This window comes from Chlamydotis macqueenii, chromosome 2, assembly GCF_036417535.1.
Source record: "Chlamydotis macqueenii isolate bChlMac1 chromosome 2, bChlMac1.mat, whole genome shotgun sequence".
NCBI classification, from domain to species: domain Eukaryota; kingdom Metazoa; phylum Chordata; class Aves; order Otidiformes; family Otididae; genus Chlamydotis; species Chlamydotis macqueenii.
The window spans coordinates 144950996-144973376 of NC_141557.1; the positions used below are offsets into that span (position 1 = coordinate 144950996).

Below are 22381 nucleotides of genomic sequence, written 5' to 3' on the forward strand. Positions count from 1 at the left end.
GATTTTAATTAAAATTAAATCATTATATGAACAGACAACTAGAAAATACAATCTGCAAAATTCAATGCAAAATTCAGTTGAATTATTTTTGTTATTTCATTCCAGAGAAGGCTTCGAGTTGTCAAACAGGAGATGAACTTACTTTTCCTCCTGAGAAGACTGCTTGCTAGGCAATGTCACTGACCACAGACAGTAGTTCTGTAGGAGGCTCAGAGAATATGGAAGCTTCTGGTACAGATATATTCTTTTCCTAGGGAGGGAGAGCAGAGCATATAGGAGCAGACTTACAGGATAGGAACTATGTGTTCAGGAAACTGATTTCAAATAGGAAACAGAAGCTCATTGATATGAGCACCCTGGAGATAAAACAGGGTGGGAAAATACTTGCGTTCCTGGACATAGCTCTGTTCCCACTTTAACTCCGGGTGCAAGAAGGAGTTTGCTTTTTGCTTGATTTTTGCAGCCTGGGAGTGACTGCAGCCAGACAATTCCTGCTGCTGCTGGACAACCCAGCCGCCGTGTCAGCATCGCAAGAAGGATGGGACTGGAACGGATTTACCGTAGAGGAGACAATATGTATGGGGAAAACCAGCAGCATCTGAGCTGCGGTTCCGGTTTTGTTGGTGCGAGGATGCATCTTGCATGGATAATACAGCTTAAGGTAATTTCCGTGGAAAATCCTGAGCAAAGCTTGCATGAAGCATGTACTGGCTGTAAAGTGTAAGCTGCCCTTAAAGTAGAGTTCTCAATGTCAGTTCAAATATTGCCTGCATTATTCATAATTCATACCTATTGCTGTTCATGCGTCATAAGGTGGCTTTTGCTCAACAGCATTTTGAAGTGCTTTGTGGGCTGCGGCTGCGTAGTCATGCCATCTCCTGGGTCGTGTTGTGCTGGGAGATTAAAAGATTATAGAGGTAATCACAAGTGGCCAGATAAAAAAAAAAATAGGGTGAGAGAAGCATTTAGTCCACTCCTTTAAAAGAATAAAATGTTTCTCTGCAGCCACAGAAATGAAAACAAGGATTAGATTGATACCTGAACACTAGCATCCTAAGCTGAAAGGCACAAAGAAATACATGTTTCATTGCACCTCTGTATAATGAAACAGGGAGATGAGTGAGGTCTCGGTTCCTCAGTGGCACAGAAACCAGAGATCCTTCGAATGAAAGTTACAGCTTTAATCTTCCATCAGTGGAAACCAGCATTTGGACATCTCTGTGGAATTTTGAGTTTAGCATTGTACCTCAAATAGGTAAAAGGAATTTCCCAGAAGAAATAAAATAAAAAATATCCACATTTCTGTATCTCTCCCAAACCCCAGAAATTCCAGATTGTACGATTTAGGAAAAAAAGTTGTATTGAGTTGAGATATTGCCCTCAGTTTTATCTTATAACATTTTTCATTTTTATGTATTTCGTAATTTCATACTATTTTACAGGAAGTAAAAGTGAATAACATCAATTTACAGGAGTTCCTATATCCAGATATGTAATAAAAGAGAAGTGGGTCTTTGTATCTGCTAATACTGGGATTAACAGTTAAGCTTATTTCCTGATTACTCCCTATAGAAGTGAATAGAAATTTTTCACAAAATACTTTTTATGCAAATGATTATATTGAAATATTTCCTTTAAATTTTATTTTTAGGAAAAGTATATTGATGCTATTGTAAAATCTAATGTAAAATTATTCTTTTTCATTGTATTAATTTTCATTTTAGTATAATTTTTACTTTTGCTTTATTCAGATATAGTAATGGTCATGTATATTATGCACGTGCAATATCCATGTGTCTAGCTTTTTCATTATCAAACACAAAGTCTTTTGGCTTAGGAAGGAAATAAAAAATGTTTCTGTGAAAATTATGCATGATTTTAATGATGATATCTTTAACGATTCTGAAAATGTAAAGTAACTCTTCTGCTACAAACAAGGCATAATAAAATACTGTAAAATAATGCCGTATGAGGAAAGGCTGCGAGAACTGAGTTTGTTCAGCCTTGAGAAAGGAAGGCTTAGGGGAGACCTTATCACCATGTTCCAGTATTCAAAGGGTGGCTACAAAGAGGATGGAGACTCTCTTTTTACAAGGAGTCACATGGAAAAGATGAGAGGTAATGGGTACAAGTTACTCCTGGGGAGATTCTGATTGGACACGTGGAAAACTTTTCGCAATTATAACAATCAGCCATTGGAATAAACTCCTCAGGGAAGTGGTGGATTCCCCAAAACTGGACACTTTTGAGATTCAGCCAGGCAGGATGCTAAGCCATCTTGTCTAGATCCTGCTTTCATCAAGAAAGGTTGAACCAGATGATCCTTGAGGTCCGTTCCAACCTGGTATTCTACAATTATCAATTTACTGCCACAGGATAGTTTTGCCTTGTGAAAATGCTTTTCATAACAGCTCTCTTTTTGTCTGGTTGTCTTTCAGATCAATAACTTACTGGAGCTTGCATAACTTTGTTATGACTTTTTCCTTACTTTTTAGGTTTGTCCTGAGGCTTAGTTAGCTAGTGAACAGAAAATAGGTGTAATAGAAAGAAACGCAGGAAGAGGCCACACCTAACATCACAGAGTAAGACTTTTTTCTCATTGATATTTAAAGTTGGATCCTCAATCTTTGTTCCAGACTTTGACTCTATGGCAAATAACAATATCAAGGGAAGAAAGATATATGTGACTATAATGCACAGGCAAAATTGTGCGTATTTGATGCATAAAAAGGATTCTGGGTTTTGAGATGTAGTAAATCAGTTGGGGTTTATTGCAACATGGTTTTTTTTGTTCATTTGTTCAGGAAGAGAGCATATATTAAATATGAAGACCATATCTAAAGGAAAATAATGATTTTATTAGTTAAGAAAGCAAGAAAAATATATAATACCCTAGTATTCTTTTCATCTGCTTATCCAGCCCTAGTATAATACATCTTCCTTCTTTAACCAGATTTCTGAATGAATGAAAGTCCCGGTAAATTAATGAGGCCCTCCTGTCCACTTTATAAAGGTTAAGTTATCCAACAAAGACTAAAAATAATGATAGCTGACTCAGGTGGACAATGAAATTCTAGATTTTGAGTATTAAATTACTACCCTCATTCATGTAAATTGTATCATAAATTGACTTTTTAATCTTAAAACAAATTAGTTCAAAACAAATTTATAGCACTTTCTCTATAGAAAACTTGCAGTTAGGGAAAGGACTGAGTTCACTGAATGAATAATATAACCGTACCCCTTAATATATAATACATTAATGCAAGGTATCTTCATATTGATCTGCTGCCAAACAATCACAATAACTTACTTATTATTGTGTAAAGAGTAGGATTTTAAAATATCAGCTGATATTATTTTTCTTTATTGCAGGCTTGAGTGGGACTAATCTCCCTTACTGTGTGTAGACATTAAATATTCAGTTTAGACACACTGAAGCGAGCTGTAAGAGCTTTCCAGATTTCCCAGTTTTCCAAAATTCCCATCTCTCATTAAGGATATCCTATAAAGCACACCTTTAATGAATAGCCCTGAGCGATTTTTTGTCATGTCAAGATCTTCATAGAAAAATGAATTAGAAGAAACTTTGGATAAACTTGTCAGTAATTTATATTTTTCACATGTAACATTTAATGTAAATTTGATGTTGAACAGCAGTTCTATCCCATACTGCCTGTATGCTTTTCAGTTGCACCTTGCTTCCTATTGTTGTAGTACAGCTACTGAACGCCAGACTGTGGAGCTACCAGATGCTGTGTGACCAGTCTAGGTGAGGTGTGCTGGTTCCTGCGGTTTCGCAAGTTCCTCAGAAAGACATTTGAAGAGGCTGTTAGTCATCAACATGAATGGAGGCAGGCTTCCCTAGGTCCTTCTCATGGCTAGAGAAATGATCTGAAGATGTTTCCAGGCAGGAATTCATAGGTGAGGGCAGAGATTTGAGTTTCATGGGAAGAAGTTGTCAGCCTGGCTCCTGAGCTTGGGTCCATTGCAAATGGCAGGTGAGCCACGAACGCTTGTTTCCAGTGGTGCTGTGCAGTGGCACATCCATGTCCCTCAGAGCGTGCCTGGGCACGGACGAGGACTGCGGGAGGAAACACCTGCTCACCCCTTCGAGCTGTGTTTCGTGCCAAGCCATGTGGAGCTGTCAGTGGCTTTGCAATGCTCTTGGTCGACGCTACGTACCTTTCAAGTATTGCTGCTGTCTGTGCTGGGTTTTATTTTTGGGAAATTGAAAGAAAGTACTTTGGGAAGGATTGTACAAGGAGAAGACACATAAACCTTTCTTCCTGACTCAACTTTGTTATTTTTGCAAATGTGGAACACATTTGGTCTGGCATCCCATTTGATTTGTTTACTGCTTTTGTGTCCCACATTTGCGAGGGCTTTCCAAACGTAGATATTTCTCTCATCTGGCCTGGCTCTGTCTTCTGCACAGAAACCCCAGTATAGGTGGGTGGAGTACATGTCCAGGGCGTTTGGGTGGGCCGTGAAGGGGAACATAGTGAACTTTTGGAATAACTTGGGCTGTACTTTAAGGCTTGCCCACAGCTCAAGTATAGAAATTATGGGATTTGTTTGGGAAATAATGTTAGACAGTATCAGCTATCGGCTCTTACCTTGGTTGCATGCAGCTTGCTCTTTAAGTGATCCGCCCCTGTATTTGGAATATTACAGCTCAGCTACAAATTATTCTGTCTGTGTGCTTTGGAAAGCATGCAATATGGCTCATTTTCAAATATCACTTTTGTTACTAAAATCAGTGGCTCCTGCAGTGACCTGAAACTAGTCAGGTGGAATTTAAAAGAGCAAAGAACTTAACAGATAGCTCATTTGTTACTTCATTGTGTATATGTAAATAGTTTTGTGTTTCAAAATAATATTTCCCCCTTGCATTCTAGATAAGACTATTACTCATTTTTCATACAATCATAATTCCCAGTTTAAGTGGAATGTATTTCAATCAAATCAAACTGAAAGAAGGAACAAACCCATCCCCTCAGCCCTGCCTTTTTCCAGCTCCTCCCTGGAGTCTTCCTTCTAATCACCCTCTCAGCTGGCCTTGCCCTTTTCAAATATGCTGAGGAATTAAGTAAGCACTAGCTCCACCACCCTTGCCAGGTGGCATATCTGCCAGAAGGGTTGGGATATCTAAAAAGGGTAATTTTTTTTTCTGTGTATACTCTGAGGCTCAGTGTATATACCCTGTCATACTGTAGTCCTTCAGAAATGCATTGACTTCACTTAAATGCCTCTGTAATGGCCCAGAAGATGACACTTCTCCCCAGAAGCAGTTGCCTAGCATGCATCATTCTTGGCTGTATTTGTAAATAAACTTCTTGTAATTGATTTAATAATTTTCAAATAAAAAAATTATGATAGCTGTGGACAGCTATAAATAACAGAAATGAAACACATTATTTGCACTGCGCCTTCACATGCACTTGTTTAGCTCTTTTTGCTGTTAAGTTAAAACATCTGTTTCTATGGAAGTGGAGCATTCCATGCAACAAACACAGCTCTGGAAGTGACCCACATATTAAATGACAACATTTGACAAATTCTAGCAGTTGATTACTGGGGAGGAGTAGACTGTGGTTATAATCAGAGTAAACCAAAAAAATGTGTACCTTTATAAACCTAGAGTTTAAATGAAACATCTGTACTAAATCATGTTTGTAGAACAGCGCTGTAGCCAACTACCAGACCGTATGATAATGGGGTGTTTTTAACAATCGCTGTTTCCATCGCCATCCTCCAAATCAGATCCAGACTGTGCCCACTGGCATGAATTCTGCTGGAAAGCAATTGGGCTGGTGTCAGGCTACAGCGGGTGCTGTCAATTTAGATACAGATATCCGTAAAAAGTTAGCGATTCCAATACCTCATGGAGATTAGAAGCACAGGTAGAAACTCAGGTGAATATTAGGGTGCTTTGTAGGCTACAGTCTTTTTCAGGAAAATTTTAACCGAGGCTTACTCCCTGGAAAAGTTGAATACGCTGCAGTGACTGCGAAATCTTATTCTTAAGAAAATGTGATTGTATGGCAAGAAAGTGGGCAGCAGAATGGCAGCAGCAGGTCAGCTGGTGACAAACAGAATGCTCAGGGTGGCACCAAACTCAGGTTTGGCAGCTCACTTAAACATAATTCTTTGGGTCTGTGAAACTGGTAAACAAAAGTCAAATCAGTACAATTTTCTTTGAGTGCTTTCTGTTGCTGTTAAGTGCATACAGAGGAAAAAAAAATTTAGTCCATCTCTTTATGTAGATTCTTAAACTGATATTCATTAGTAGCAATGCCCAAACTTTGTGTTAACTTTACATAGTCACTACAATCTTTCAAAACCAGAAAAAAAGGCAAACTCATCCTGCAACTAAAATGTTAGTTTTAGATGTTCTATAATAAATAAGTTGCCATTGTATTAGGAAAACATGGTCAGAATTCCTTGACCAACATAAGTGATACACAATAAAAATGGAAATATTGAAACAGTTAAATATTTCTTGAGTGACCCTCAAGAAAGAGTGGTTAATTGGCACATGGAAAGTTCTCACTCTGAACAAGTAAATGAGTACCGTTTGGCAGGAATAAAAGGACAAGAAACCAACAATATAATGCGTCACCATGTCTAATTTTACATTTATTGGCTAGCAGGACTTACCTAAAATACTATAATAATCGAATTATCTCATTACATGGAGTTAGCCTGCCAGGGCATTATGTCAATGAGGAGTTAATGGGATTCTTATTTAAGAAAAAGGGACAAGTTTTTAAGATACCATGCAAGTTGTACAATGAAGAGGTAGGGAAAAATCTATATCGCATTCATTTAAAACATGACTTTGATGGATTTTGGCAATCCAGTACTTTGTTTTAAACATTCTATTTAAGTTTGAAAATAGTTGTAAGAAGCTTAAATACTTAGACCACAGCCATAGTAGAAATCATGACTGAGGTTACTGAATTCAAGAATAACAACAGGGAAGTGGACAACCAGTGTGACCAATCTGCTTAAATATACAAAAAAAAATTTGAAATAAAAGCTGAATTACTTTGAGATAAACACAAAAGAGGAGAGTTAAAGCTCAAAATACTTAGGAATATAAGATCATTTGGTCTTATATTTTAATAACTTTTTTCATAATTTATAAATGTTATTGTCACATGGGACCATTAGATCATCTAGCCTGACTTGATCTTGTAGAAAAGCAATGTCTAGAGGGTCCTCCGAGACAGCTCTTCCTCAATTTATTTGATACTGTATAACTAATAACTTACAATGCTATTACACAAAATGAAATGCTTTGTCACATAGAGTTAATTAAATAATTCTCACATTATATTTCTTGAATAGCCATTTTTATGATGGTGTTTATTTCAAAATCCAATTAAAAACTTAATTCCTAGTATTTACCTGAGTTTCAGTTCAAGTTGTTTGTGTCTGGTACCACAGCATCTGACAAATAGAATCACTTGATCAAGACCATCTCAATTTTCCTTTTTCTTTGGCCTGTTTCAGTGTCAGACCACCAGTATATATTTCAGTATGGTACTTTCTGAGTCATTTATAATGGCACAGATGAACTGTTGTGTAAAGTTGAAAAAAATCTCTCTGAATCTGCCAACATCATTGTCTAGTTTCTTAAGACTAACCTTGTGGTGTGGAAGATTTTTACAATGGTTGTATGTCTGACTAATGAAAGCTGTCAGCTTAATTTGTCTTGTCAATTGCACTACTAATTAAAATTCTACTTATATTTAGGAAGACTGTTAGTAATTGATGAAATCATTCGAAATTCTATATAGAGGCAATTTGAGAGGGTTTTTTCACACCACAATGTGCAGGCTGCTAGTTATACACTATGCCTCACCACTCATGAACAGAAGAGCTTTATATATGCGGTAAATAATAGCTACGGGTATTTTAGACAAGTTATCAGTCCAGATAAATGTTGTGACACTTTCCTTAAAATACATTAGGCAAGTAGAGTTCTTCTTCTCTCAACAAATACAGCTGCATCTTAACATTGTGATTTTTAGAACCGTCTCATATTAAATTTACTCCAGCAGCAAAATTTTGAATTTTGTAAAGTCAGTGAGCATGATCGCTACCATTTTGTAACTCTATTGCATTTTTTTTCTCATATCATGCACCATTATTTAATTCTAATTTGCCATTTTTATGTCGTGTGGGATCCTATCTGTATGGCATGACAGTTGAAAGTCTGGCACACATTCTTGACAGCTGTTTTGTAGTGAAGGCTGTGATGTGTGCTGCATCTGGAGGTGCTGAGGTTTGAGTGCAGACAGTGGAAAAGTCCAATTTCTTTTTGGGGATGACTGGGATAGATTTACAGTATCTAAGCTCTCATTCAGGAAGGGGACTCCATAAGGATCTACTCAGGCAGATGCTGTTGCAAATTCAAAGCCAAAGACTCTATGGCATATTTTGTGATACGTAAGAAGTTAAATAAAAACAAGTTAAATATTCAGTTAGGAGACTCACGGACATTGCCTATACTATCCTGAAATGGCAGCCAAAGGGTTTACATTTTCTTCTAATTTTTAAGTTATATTTGTGATTAGTTACTGCATATCATTGTAAAGTTGGATTTAGACTTCATAGCAGACTTTATGGATGATGGGAGAATCAATAAAATGGTAAGACTATCAATCTCAAGAAATTAAAACCTAATTAATTAAGATGCAAGATGTCTTTAAAAAGAGGAGTGGAAGAGAAGAGGAGTGGCTACTTATTTTTTTAAACTTGATCTGTTGACATTTTTGTCTGTGAAAAGAATGATCCTTTATTAATTATTTCATGCCCTGTCCAGTCAAAAACTAATAATTTGCACATTTGTGTCACATAAAACCAATATATTCTTATAGTTACAAGAAATCTTCAGTTTTATGGCTTAGTAATTCTTTATAAAGAAGTGCTGTATAAAAATATAGTTGATTTTGCTTAATTTCTGAGCAAAATAGAAATTCACTTTATACACTTGCATATTTAGAAAATAAAGATGGCCAAGTTCTACTACAGACTGTAGCATTCAAGGAGTGATGTATTTTTGGAACTGTAGGCCTTCCTCCTGCAACACTGAGTACTTCCTAAATATTGCAGGTTTCTGTTTATTAACCAGAATGTTCCTCCTAAAATAAAAGTATCCTGGGTATTTTATAATGTATAAGGAGGTGACAGGATTGGCTGGGAAAGTGACTGGTTTGGTTATTGGCATTTTTTTCTAAGGGTCCACACGTATTTTCATCTTTCTAGCTTTTGGAGACACAGTGCTTCCAACAAAATGAGCGCCAGCTATGAATTCTGGATATGTCTCTGAAGCAAAGATGAGGTCAGTGAGGAGCTGAAGATCTCTCATGTTCACACTGTATCTCTCTTCAAGGCTGTGTTGTGCCACGTAACAACAGTTTGACTTCAATGTACCACATTATTCAAGGCCTGGATGGAGCATTCCCCACCTCTGCCCAGTTTCACAAATCCCCTTTGCAGTGGAGAAGCTGGCAAGGTGTTGAGATGCCCCTTTCTTCTCCAGCATCAGTGCCCAGAATACTAAAGCTTCACAGGGTCTGGAAAGAAGAACAGAATGTTGGATAAAGCTGATTGCAGGTGCATTTGGGATGCACTTAGATGCTTTGGTGATGGTTATTATAGAAAATCCAGACTTGTCTTCACTCTTGTGCTTAAAATGATTCCTACTGAGTACTTCATTCTGTGGCTGCACCAGAGCATATTCTTGTTTAAGCATTGCATCGTACTTATTTTCGTTTGAAGCCAGTGGCATTGTTTCATGGAAACACACGAATCCTTGCCAAAATCAGCCATCTAAGAATAAGGTGGTCATCAAAATAAACTTCCACTCTGGTCATATTTCAAAAAATCCAGTAGAGCCTAGGACAGCCTGCCAGCACTATAACTCCTTGTTGAAGGCCTTGTAGCACACAGAAGTGCAAAATATAAGTGTTCAGATCTTTGGGGTGAAATTCTATCCAAATCATTCCAGTCCACAGAAATATGCAACCTCAACAGAAAGATTTTCTCTGAAATAAAATATTAGTGTTGCTATTGATGTACTCACTTTCCCCAGGCAAGCTTCATCATCTGATGGTCTTAATTGAGTTCTGACACTGAGTCTAAGCAATCTATATTAAAGAAATAGCAAGAGAACTTGACTTTAGTTTTGGGAAAATTACATACTTAAAGTGTCAGCCAGAGTGATTTTACATTAAGTGAAAGCTGTTGGGAGAAAAAGAAAATTGAGAATATCTCAAAGTTACTCAGTCACCTCCATTCATTGCACATTTTAAGAAAAGAAACTTTGTTGATCATAAATAAACTACTGTCTGTTAAATGAGACTCCTGTATATTCCTGATTGATATGTTATTTTAAAGAAAACTTGCTTCTTATCCACATAAATATCAGGAAAAGTTCAAATTACTATTCTGCCTCTACAAAATGTTCATTTTCTGTTTTCCCCCATCCAGAATAACTTTGAAAGACTACGTAGTACTTAAGACTTCTAGAAGTTAGTTTTTTAGGTTTTCTAGAGGTTTTACTTGCAGAATCCATGTCCAAATGAGGGTTGGGTGGTCTAAAGTTTACTCAGCACCCAGATGTTATATGCTTTCCAGAACTTCTGTGGTTGAATTTAGATATTTTTTTTTTTTTTTTATTCTGAGCACTAAATCATTATTACAGATTATTCAGGAAGTAATGGAAAACTGTTAGCTTCAGCATGATATAATAATATAATAAAGGTTGAATTACAATTTCTTTGACATTTAAAATGTCACTGTGTACATTTTTAATTATTTCTACATTAGGCACTCATAAATATATATGCTCATTTGTGGCAACCAGACGGTTTCAAAACCATTGGTTGTTCATCATGGATGTCCACATGAACCTCCTGCATCCCACAGGAAAGTAAATAAATCTTCTGTCCTTTACTGCTTACCATCAATGGGCTCTTCCAGTGGTTTTCTGTTTGGTTAAGCATTTCATTACATCTTAGCTTTGTGTTGCCTAAGTTCACCTAAATTATAGGAAAATTAGAATAATGAAAGGCAGATTGCAAAGAAAAAGCTAAATTCTTATGTTTATATTATTTTTGAACTAAACTGCCAGTTATGTTTGCTTGCAAATATGCAGTTCCAGGAGGGCCCCAATGGTGAAAGCCATCTGCAGCAGAGGCTTTAGTGTCTTAGGGCCTCAAAGTTTCAAAAACATCCAAGGATTTCTTTCTGTGGGACACTCTTCATTTTAACTTGCTGTTACTTCTTTTTCTATACAGAAATAATGACAGAGAAATAGTATACTAGTTCTGTTTAGTTTTATATATCTGATAGCAAAAATTAGTGAATTGCAGTGGAATCTTCCATGGTTAGTGAGTCTGGCCACAAGACACTTTTCACTATCTTACCCCGCCATTTGTATAAGGTTAGACATCTGTGTTGGCCAAACTTTTAAAAAATCAGATTGACTGTAGTAGTATCAATCCTAATCATGCCATCTGTCTTACCTCAATATAATACACAAAAGCATTAGGAGCCTATGAAAGCATTCATAGCAATCAGAAAACTGAACAGAAAGGCCAATGAGAAATTCCAGAGCCAAGATGTAGGTGAAGTTTTCTCCATCTCCCAGACTTAGTTATCTAACTCACTGTTCTGAGAAGGAGAATCACAGTCCAAACACACTTAATAAGGCATCCTTTAGGTTCTGACAAACAGCTCACTCTCTCAAAGTGCAGCAAAAAAAAAAAGAGACATTTTTTACACATACTATCTGGGCAGCTGGGATATGTGTTGTGAAAGTGAGATACCTAAGTGCAGGTCCAGCCCTGTCTATTGATGTCAAGTCTATATCTCACATCCCCAAGGATTCCCTGGGTTAAGTTGGATAGGGCTAAGCGTTTCTTCTCCTAGTAAAGATAGACTACTGTGCAGCAAATTGCAAAATAAAGGCTTTGAGAATTTTGTAGGAAAAGGGTAGATTGAGGCAGAAATAGGCTGCACTTTTCTAAAGATTACACACTTCTGGGTCAGGGATGGGTTTGAAACATAGTGGTTCCAGTAGGCGCTATTACCATCTTCTATACGTATTTCTTAGTTTTGCCTTGAGACTTTTTTTCTAGAAGGGGAAAAACCAAATCACTGTTATTTGGATTTTTTGTTCAATGTGGATGTGTTCATTTGCTTACTCATGAAACTAAATGACTGGAGCACAACTGAAAAAAAAAATCCTTAGTTTTCATCTGAAGTATTTTCATCTCTCTCAGTTGTTCCTACGTGAACCAAAAATTAAGTCTTGGGAAAAATCTGCCATTTTAATCTTAATTTGAAAGGAAAAATTGTGTCTGAATTAACAGATGACCTCATGGTTTCTCAAGCTCCTCATTCGGTTCCTACAAGTACTGAGAGTACCATCTTCTGAGGGCAGAGCACCTACCTGTACTGAAGTTCTCAGATTTGAATGATCATCCTGAATCAGTTCAGGAATCCAGAGTACCTCCACTATGTCTGACACTCCTATTCCACAGTCTGACACCTCCATCTGTTTAAAAAAATATAAGGAAAAAGGAAACATGTCCTTTCATACACTTCACGTCACTTTCCTCTGTTACTAGTTTCGTCTTTCTGTCTCGGGATGACTTTTCTCTTTGTAAAACCACAGGACTAGGAGGACAGAAGATCAGTGCAGACACCTAGATCACCCACATACATCATACACACGCCAAAATCACCTTTGAAGAATAGTAAAATCTGGAGCTATCAGAGATAACACTGCTCACCTGGCTGTTATGGTCCAAACTTTGTAAGGCACATTATTTGTGGTTTCACTCTCTTTACTCGGTACTGTCTGCAATGTTAGCCCAAAAGCAACAATGTCTTGATTATTCATTGCAGCTTCCAGAAGGCCAGCTGCCACTTCTGCCACTGAGTCATAAGTATTAGACTTTATTAGGCTTGAGTACACATGATGCCTTGATTGGCATAGTCACATCTGTGTCATGAAAATTAATGAAAAAATATTTTTAGATCATTTATTGATTCACTGATTTAACTCATTCACTCATTTAAACATCTCTCTTCTTTCACATTCTATGTCATTTTTCCTAGTTACAAAGAATGAACCAGCTTTGCAGAAATACTTGATTCAATCTTTGGCTGTGATTTTACAAGGTATCTGTATGGGTAGGTCATTACAGAATCCCTTTACTGAATAAGGGTCTTAGATACTATAAACCCTTCCTAGCAGTCCCAAAACAGAAATTGTACTTTTCCACTGTACTTTTCCACTCCAGACTCACCAGATATAGCACACATCATATTCGTAGTTTCAAAACAGCTGTCAACAATGTGTGCCAGAATCTCAGTTGCCTTGGCACTCAAATGGTATTTCACATGACATAAAAGTAGCAACATAAAATTAAAGGAATAATGGCACATAGTGCTACAGAAATATCTAATGGATTGATGCAAGAGTAAATCAGATTGCACGCGTCTTCAGTGGCACTCTTTTCCATTTGCCAGCTCAATGGAAGTACTTATGTCTAGGACTATCTTTCCCCACAAATGTCTTTCAGCTCTCTTTTTGTAATTTTGGCATTGGTATATATTCCTTTTTTCTCAGTCTGGTATCAGATTATGTTTATTCTTTCAATTCCTGTTGAAGAAATCATATCCAAGGTAGGATTAGTTCTTCAGTCATCTATTAAAATCAGCTTATTTCTGCCTTCCCAGAAACTTATCACATTGGTGAAAACATTGAGATAACCTAGCTTGTTTGTTGCACATCTGGAGGAAGACATTTACCATCAACCATCTGAAGTTCCAGAACAGCCCCGCAGCAGAAGCGGAAACAAAAAATTCGGGTGTAATGCAGGTTTTGCTACTGAACAGGAGTTACCTCCAGGAGTCAGAAGGCTCCTCTGAGGTGTGTTTGCTATGTTCCTGTATTATTCCTTCAGGTACAGGAGCAGAATCTATCTTCATAGATGAGTTTATTCCTGTTAAACATCCGAGTATGGACTAGCACATCCAACGCAGAGCCGATTAGCCAAACTTAGCAGCAGGAGTCTATATTGGAGAGCTGCACTTAAGTTGTATGTATACAGATAACTGTAGGATAGGCCCAGGGTTGTCTTGCTGAATATCCTGCAAATCCTGCATTATTTAAAATTAAAATTGTTTGGTAGCATCAGGTCATGGAAACAAGAACTAAAAGTCTGGTGGTGATCATGCTAGTGTTTGAAGTCCTCCAGAGAGCAGCCAGTCATACAGCTGGGTAGCCTGCTTTCAGTCTGTTGTTTGTCTCCCCCTCATCACTCTTTTGGTGTCAACCAGAAGCCAGCTGGCTGGTCCATCCTCCTTCAGTTCGAAGTTACTTTTGCGAGTACGAGAATAACACGGTACTCCCTCCAAGAGGCCCAGTGGCTGTCTTTCTCCAGTCAGGCTTAAAGGGCCTGCCAAAGAATTCAAAGAACATCTTGTTTTACAACCATAGAAAGAAACACAAAAAAATTATTCCCCTTCACATGCCAGAGTTGATACTTTTTATCTACAAAGCCTGTAGGACATGGCACAGCCATCTCTCCTTTGCCTTCCCCCATTGGCTCTTTGCCATGTGCACGCCATGCAGGGTGAAGTTTGTACAGATGTGTGCAATGCCATTTTAATGGACTTCAGTTCAGCTGAGTGCCCCAGGAGGCAGAGAACTGAGGTCAGGAACTGTGATTGGGCAAAGCTGCCCATGCAAGCCCTGGCATCAGTATTTGGGCAGTCAGGCCCTAAACCAGAGGTGCAGGTGCTCATGGTTCTGAGCAGTTCACCATTGCTCTAGTGGGCAGAGGCGTTTCGAGTGATGGTTTCCCAGTTAAACTCTTAGGAACAAGGAAAATGCTGTTCTCAACAGAAGGACCAAGCATCTCCTTGTCAACGTATTCATGACAAGTCTAAGAGCAGCTGAAAAAGCATATTCATAAGGAAGGAATAAAGATGTCTTGTACGATGTGTTCCAGCTTTTCTGCTAGGTGTTCTTTTCTCCAGCAATAATCTCATGATTGAAGCAGCAAGAGGTTCAGAATAACCCACTGAACAGTTTCCTGTATTGCTTAACATGATCTTTGGACTGGACAGGCTACTTTATGGCCCAGTACAGTCCAATGTAGCTGCAGTGCTCATGAAGGTCTGGTCCTTACCCACAGTTGTAGTTTAGCCCTGCTCAGGACCAAGCTACGCAGTCTCTCACTTACTCCTCCCACCCCCCAAGGGAATGGGAGAGAGATAATATAACAAAAAGGCTCGAGGTTTGAGACAAGGACAGGGAGAGATCATCCAAGTTACTGTTGTAGGCAAAACAGACGACTTGGGGAGAAAAATTTATTTATTATTATTAAGAAAACCAAAGCAGGATAATGAGGAAGAGAACAAAAACAACTTCCTCCCATTCCTCCCTCTTCCCAGGCTTAACTTTATTTCAATTATCTCTCAATTATCTCTACCTCCTTCCCTCTCTGAGCGGCACAGCGTGGAATAGGGAATGGCGGTTATGGTCAGTTAATTACACGTCGCTTTCCGCTGCTCCCTCCTCCTCCTCGGAAGAACTCCTCACATTCCTCCCCTGCTCCAGGGTGGGGTCCCTCCCATCGGCTACAGTCCTTTATGAACTGCTCTGGCGTGCGGTCCTTTTTCATAGGGTGCAGTCCCTCAGGAATGGCTGTCCCAGCCCGGGCCCTCCACGGGGCAACAGCCTCCTTCAGGCATCCGCCTGCCCCGACGTCGGGTCCTCCACGCTCTGCAGAGGAATCTTGGCCAGGAGCTGCATTATTCCTCCCCCTCCTTCTTCACTGACCTTGGCGTCTGCAGCCGTTCCTCTGACAAGAAATACTTCACAATCGGCTCAGGCAGACACCTGTCAGGTTCTCTTCACTTCTCTTGGCTGGGCTGGGCCGAACCAGGCCCAGACGGCCGCCTGGCGGGAGGCCAGAGGTGAGGGCTGCAAGGCCCACAAGGCTCGCGCCTCCCCCTCTCTGCCTCCACTTCACTTCTGCTTCTTCACTTCTTCTTCTTCCTCTTTTTTTTTTTTAATTTTTTCCCCATCTTAAATATGTTATCACAGAGATATTATCACTGAACATTATGTCACCAATTGGCTCAGCCCTGGCCATTGGCGGGTCTCCCCTAGGCCCAGCTGAGTCCATCGGAGGAATGGGAATCTTCTAGCAGCTTCTTAGAGAAGCTGTCCCCATAGCCCCCGACTCACTAAACAAAACCAACACACCCACCCAATATTTGTTTACAGGACCCAATACATAATATAACACCATTGTGTTACAGCTGAAAAAGGGGGCTGTTATTTTATGATTGCTGGTTGTGACTTTGAAAAAAGTATTTTAAGAAGACAAACGTTTAAGATAGTTGTGCTGCAGCTGATGCACATTTGATGTGGTTTGTGAAAAGAGAGAGAGGGCCCTTCTCAGCCAAGAGCCATGGGCCAGAAAACTCCTCATCCCAAAAATTCAGAACACGGATGAACAGCAGCAGCAGATGAAATGAGCACGCACTCAGAAAAGTGTTTTTAAAAACCTTCTGCAATGAATTGTTTTCTCAGTTAGGCCTACTGTGAAAAATTTAGACTTCTTTCTCCTTTCCTCCCCCTGAGAAAAGATTTACACAGGTTTTAAGCAGTGATAAATAGTACAGTTACCATAATGCCTTAGTTTTGATTGATTGCGATGTGTATTGTATGTGGTATGTTATATGCTTTTTTCCTGACACTGGTTTCCTGTCATTAGTCAAACGTCATTTCATCTGGAACCATGGCTGAATTTCCATATGAAAGGTAAGGACTCCATCTCTGCAGCCTACAATATAAGAAGGACATGGACCAGTTGGAGAGGGTCCAGAGGAGGGCCATGAAGATGATCAGAGGGCTGGAGCACCTCTCCTATGAGGACAGGCGGAGAGAGTTGGGGCTGTTCAGCCTGGAGAAGAGAAGGCTCTGGGGAGACCTGGTAGCGGCCTTCCAGTATCTAAAGAGGGCCTACAGGAAAGACAGAGAAAAACTCTTCAGTAGGGCCTGTTGTGACAGGATGAGGGGTAATGGTTTTAAAATAGAGGGAGATAGATTTAGAATGGATATTAGGAAGAAATCTTTTACAATGAGGGTGGTAGAACACTGGAACAGGTTGTCCAGAGAGGTGGTGGATGCCCCATCCCTGGAAACATACAAGGCCAGGTTGGACGGGGCTCTGATCAACTTGATCTGGTTGAAGATGTCCCTGCTCCTTGCAGGGAGGTTGGACTAGATTACCTTTGAAGGTCCCTTCCAACCCTAACCATTCTATGATTCTATGATTCTATGGCTGATGAAAAGGATAGGCCAATCATGTTTTCATGTGGGTGAAAATCAGGAGGAAATTAATTTCAGTATAATTGCTCTATGTTTACATCAGTGTCACTTAAAGTAGAATGTAATGCTGTACACATTCCTAGTTAGAAATAGTTGTTTAAATACAGTGCTTCTTACCAGATATAGTGACTGTCACATACATGGAAATGTGCGTGCTTGCTTGGAGGACAGTAAGGTGATAGCACTGAAAGACTCATTTTACCTTCCTGTCTGGCACAGGGCTCAGAGGGTTAAATGCATATCTCTGCTAAGCCCAGATCTACCCTGTCTGTGACAGTAACAGCTTTGGTCTGATGAGACTGTCAGTGGTTGTGGTGTCATGGTCACATTCCAGCGTCGTCATCCTGTGCTCGAGAGCAAACTGTTCACAGAAATCATAGGAGAAAAGGAATATGAGAGGCTTGTGTCTGATTTGACTGTAGGGACTTTGTATGTGGTTGATTTTCATCCCATTGTAAAACTTTCTGTGTCATAGAAAAGATGTTGAAAAGTGAAACAATAAATCAGATTCTGTGCATGAACTATTTACTGGAGAGATGGAAATCACTCATGCTGGGATTACCTGTTAGATACAGATACAGATGCTGCAGTAAGCCTTTTCAAAGATTACCCAAGCACAGACATCTCAGGGAGCACGGCAGCATATGTGCTTAGTAATGGTTAATGTAGTTTGGCGCACCTATAATGGTAATTAAAGAAGAAGACATTACAAGCTATGGCTCCTGATGAGATACTACTTTCCTGGGGTGTGCTGGAAGTCACAAGGCCAAAGGCCAAGTGACTTCATGCTTCTCAGAAAAGGCCATGACACAGATCCTGGAATCGCACGTGGAAATTTGAAAAACATCTTACGTGGGCAGAGGCCTCCTACAAACACCAGTGTGAGCCCCAGGACATTTTTCAGTTATGATTGTTAATTTAATAAGCTGGCACATGTCTCTGAATAATTAGGGACAGATATTCAGCTATTACTTGTAGATTACCCCAATACAATCACATAGTTTCATGCCTGTCTTTCTACAGCCTTTTTAGATCATCAAAATAGGCTTTTTAATACCCATTTAGAGAATTCTATGTGGCAGCCTGTAGAAGCTCAAGTCTGATTCTCTATAACCTTGATAAACATGCACATCTCTTACATGAAGGAGGATCCTTTCTTAAAAGTGATGTTTTAAAGATTAAGTTACAGAAAAACTGCAGTCCATATGGGCAGCACAAAGTAAGTAAAACCAAACACAGCCCAAAGTGTAATAATATCAGAAGAGCAATAATTTGAAATGAGGTGGTTTGTTACAAACCGCAGCCTCTGTGGAACACAAGTCCAATTCAACTTCTTTCTCCCCAGCCCTGGAAGGTTTGAGGCTCAATTACTTATGCTCTGTACAATGCTGTGAGATCCTCAGGTAGTGCTCTGTAAAACAGCAATTCTATTTTGTCTTCTATCAGGAAATGATACAGGAATGCTTGTCTGAAGCATAGAAATTAGGAGACACTGGCAAAGGTGAGCTGAACATCTAGGAGTCTGGGCATTAGTAAAGGTCAACATGCAATGAGTATATATATGTCTTCCATAACATACCTCAACTTCCAATGAGAACAAGGTATTGTAGCAAATCATTAGCACTAGTGGAGTTCTGCCACTTTGTACCAATAGAGGATGATGGCCATTCTACCTTCTTAATAAAAATAATGATTTCCTTGTAAATTCAAAATGTGATGATTGCTAGGAAAAATAAATGCATTTGATTTTTCAAAGTCTTTCTTTCAGTAGTAAGACAATCACGGTACACCAAAAAAAAAAATCTAAACAGTACAGTGTTAGAATGTAATTAATATACATCTATCTGAGCATTAAAAATTAAAGAAAAAAAAGAAAGTAGTACAGTACAAGGCTCCATCAAGTCCATGAGGATCTTCATTATAATAACTGATTAGCTTTGGAAAGCACTGGAATCCATGCAAATGAAAAGGTCTCTGTTGGCTAAGTTGCTGCCTTTTTTTTTTTTAAAAAAAAACTTTATGAAAAAGATACAGCCTAAATTTTCTTCTGATTAGTAGTCAGCTAATAACTACTTCTCCTAAATCTATTTTCTGTTCTGCCAGTGCCAAGTGTACTCATTTGCTGGTGAGTGCCGTGAAGCTATAGACCACATTGTTTGTAGAGGCTCCCTTTCTGGAGGACAGGAAGCTTCAAAGTGGGAGATGTCTCTGTGGAGGTTCACTACAAATCCCAGAGCCGCTCCAGGTCATTGGTCTGGAGAGAGCTTCATCTATCCAGGGCCTGGGCGTTGGGGTGCACCACAATGGGGTGCCAGGCACCAGCCATGTGGGACTGGAGAGTCGTTCTCCTGGCTGAATGGTACAAAGAAATCAAACCCTCACTGGAAAAGTATTTCTTAGGTCTGGAGAGCCTGCTTTTTGTTTATTTAGCGGTATATCATTTTACATTCTTCAGAAATGCAATCACATCTAAGCAGAACAGGCATGGTGTCTTCTTGTGTTGTACAGATTTTGATGTTGTGTGAGACTTGCAATAAGATGGGAAAATAGGATGAGAAAATTACCTGCAAGTATTTGCTCGCCTAGAAGAAAAGTATTGACAAGTCTGTCATAACGCAATGTTTCCAGAAATACAAAAAGCATTTGTTTTGCCTTGCTACTGGAGCAGGAGCCCAGGAGTGGAGAGCTAAGGGGAACCCTCCACTACTGTTACACTTCGATGATTTCAGTAACAATGTAAGGCAGCTGAAGTTTTCCCAGATAGGTCCTTCCTCCCTGCTCTGCTACTGACTTACTCTATTGACAGTCTCAGTTTACTAATTTGTGAAGACATGGCTGCAACAGTGTTGACCAACTTGTAGTGCTTTTTTCATTATTATCAGGAGTTCAAAATTATTTTAACATCATAGTGGAATAAAGCACTAATAGTTTAGGGCAGTTTTTATATGGTATGAAAATAAGGATGTTAATGCTTCTGTTTCAGATTAGTCTTATAGTAAAAATGAAAAGAATGTGCACTACCATCCTTCCTCTTAGGATGGTCAAATGTATTCACCTCTACTTGGAGAAAAAAACCATGAAATAACCATAAATTGCTTCAGCAAATTACAGTCTAGACTTGCTGATTTGTTTTAACAACACGAGATATCAAACCCATATGCAAGTATTATTGTAAACTGCTGTTCCTAAATGCCTATAAACGCATTGTCCCGTAGACTAAGTATCACTGCAGCCAAGTAATTACTTAGATTTAATGTGGAATTTGTAACAGGAAAGGAGTATTCACTGTGTCACTTGCAGTAGTCTGTTTTTTCTCTTCCCCTGACATCTTTAGACAGAGTGGCTGGGTCATCACTATCATTTGACAGCAATGCAGCTTGCAGAAGATGAGAAGGCTATTTGTGGTTAGGTAACACTGACACAGACAGTGAGCTGTGTACCTCCTAAAGGCAAATGAAACAGGAGTCAGGCTGCATTTAATTTTTAATGCTTTTTTGTGGTTGTCCAAGTTTATCTTTATAATTCATAGTACCCACAAGATGTACTCATTTCCTTTAGAACAACAGCTGTGGAATGCATGGAGGATTACCTTTGTGGTTTCCCAAACTGAGCTTTGCCTCCTTCTAGAAAATCTTGAAAGCTGCCATTGACCACGGTGGTCTCTTGTCCTTTGACAGTCTGCAGTGTTCAGCCAAGCACATACACATCAAGTAGAGTGCAGTCACAAATTCATAATAATTTCCAATGAAAATAAAATGTGTATGAAACCTTTACTTTTCATCAGCCAAAGTTTTTTCAAACTATTCCTTATAAAACAGATTGGTACAGCTATTCAAGATTTTCAAACCTAGAAATCTAAAGCTGAAAGCAAAGTCATCTGATTGTCTCATACCTATGACAGTGGCTTCTTGGGCTGAGACTCTTTTTATCAGTGGCTAGTTAATTTTGGAAACTGGAACTATGAAATACATGAGTAACTATGAGTTACTATGAGTAACTGAGATACTGAATTTCTGTAGTAAATTAGTGGCCTTTGAAGTTCAAAATGAAACAAAAAATCTCACAAAAAGAAAAATATTGTGTAAATCTGTTCCCTACAAGTAAAATAGTGCAAAAGCGCGTTGTCAACATGGAGCCAGTGAAACTAAAACCAAGGCGTTACCTCTCCCCCCTCCACTGCAGTGTTGATTTTGTGGTATGTGTTTGTTCCCTTGTGTTCTGCACACATTGCTCTCATAGAATACACAGGCAGAACAATGAGGCCAAGGTGATATTGTAACCAACACTGCTTCTTGTGCATACTAACCTTTTAAAATATTCACTGTGTAGTCCAGCATCTGACTAACTGCATTTAGCTCCTGCAGGATTTTTCACCCCCTCCCTCAGGATAAGGCAACAATTTGGGGGAGAAATTTGTTCTGAACATAGCAGGGAGGAATTTGCAGTCTTCTTTACACAATTGCTTTTTCAGTCTCAGCTTTACAAGCTCAGCAGATAAATAATATATGCCCTTTCCATTTCCTATGTGAGATCATGAGTGAGGATGTGCTTCTTGACAGATGTCCAGTGAGTATTTTCAGAAGTGATTTTTGAGTCAAATGTAACCATTAGAGCTGTCTAGTCAATTTAGCAGTGGCATCTCAGTTTTCAAACTTCAGCCAAGTTTTCTCATAGCTGTGGCTAAAGAAATCCAGTTAGAACTTCCTAACAGGACAAAAGAGCTCTTTTTCTCTGCTTAAAATTAATTCAACACAATTTTTTTTACCTTCAGAAAACTAAAAGGAGATGTCTCTCAACCAGGGAAGGGAGAAAATCAAGATGTTTTGCTAGTCAGAAGAGAGGAATGTAAAATGAAAGTAAGTACAGCAGAAATCGTAACATCTTTGCTTAGAATTATTACTGACATTTAGGTACAACATCTTTTGGCATCCATGAGACATCAGT

General features: G+C 39.0%; 1 long non-coding RNA gene across 1 annotated transcript in view; it reads left to right on the forward strand.

The window, feature by feature from the left end:
- The window catches only part of LOC147601849 (uncharacterized), a 64847-nt gene that overhangs the window by 36840 nt on the left and 5626 nt on the right, over positions 1–22381 (forward strand). The window contains exon 2 of the long non-coding RNA XR_015257887.1: positions 22209–22293. This is a non-coding gene — a long non-coding RNA (uncharacterized LOC147601849). The remainder of the gene's footprint in view (positions 1–22208; positions 22294–22381) is intronic.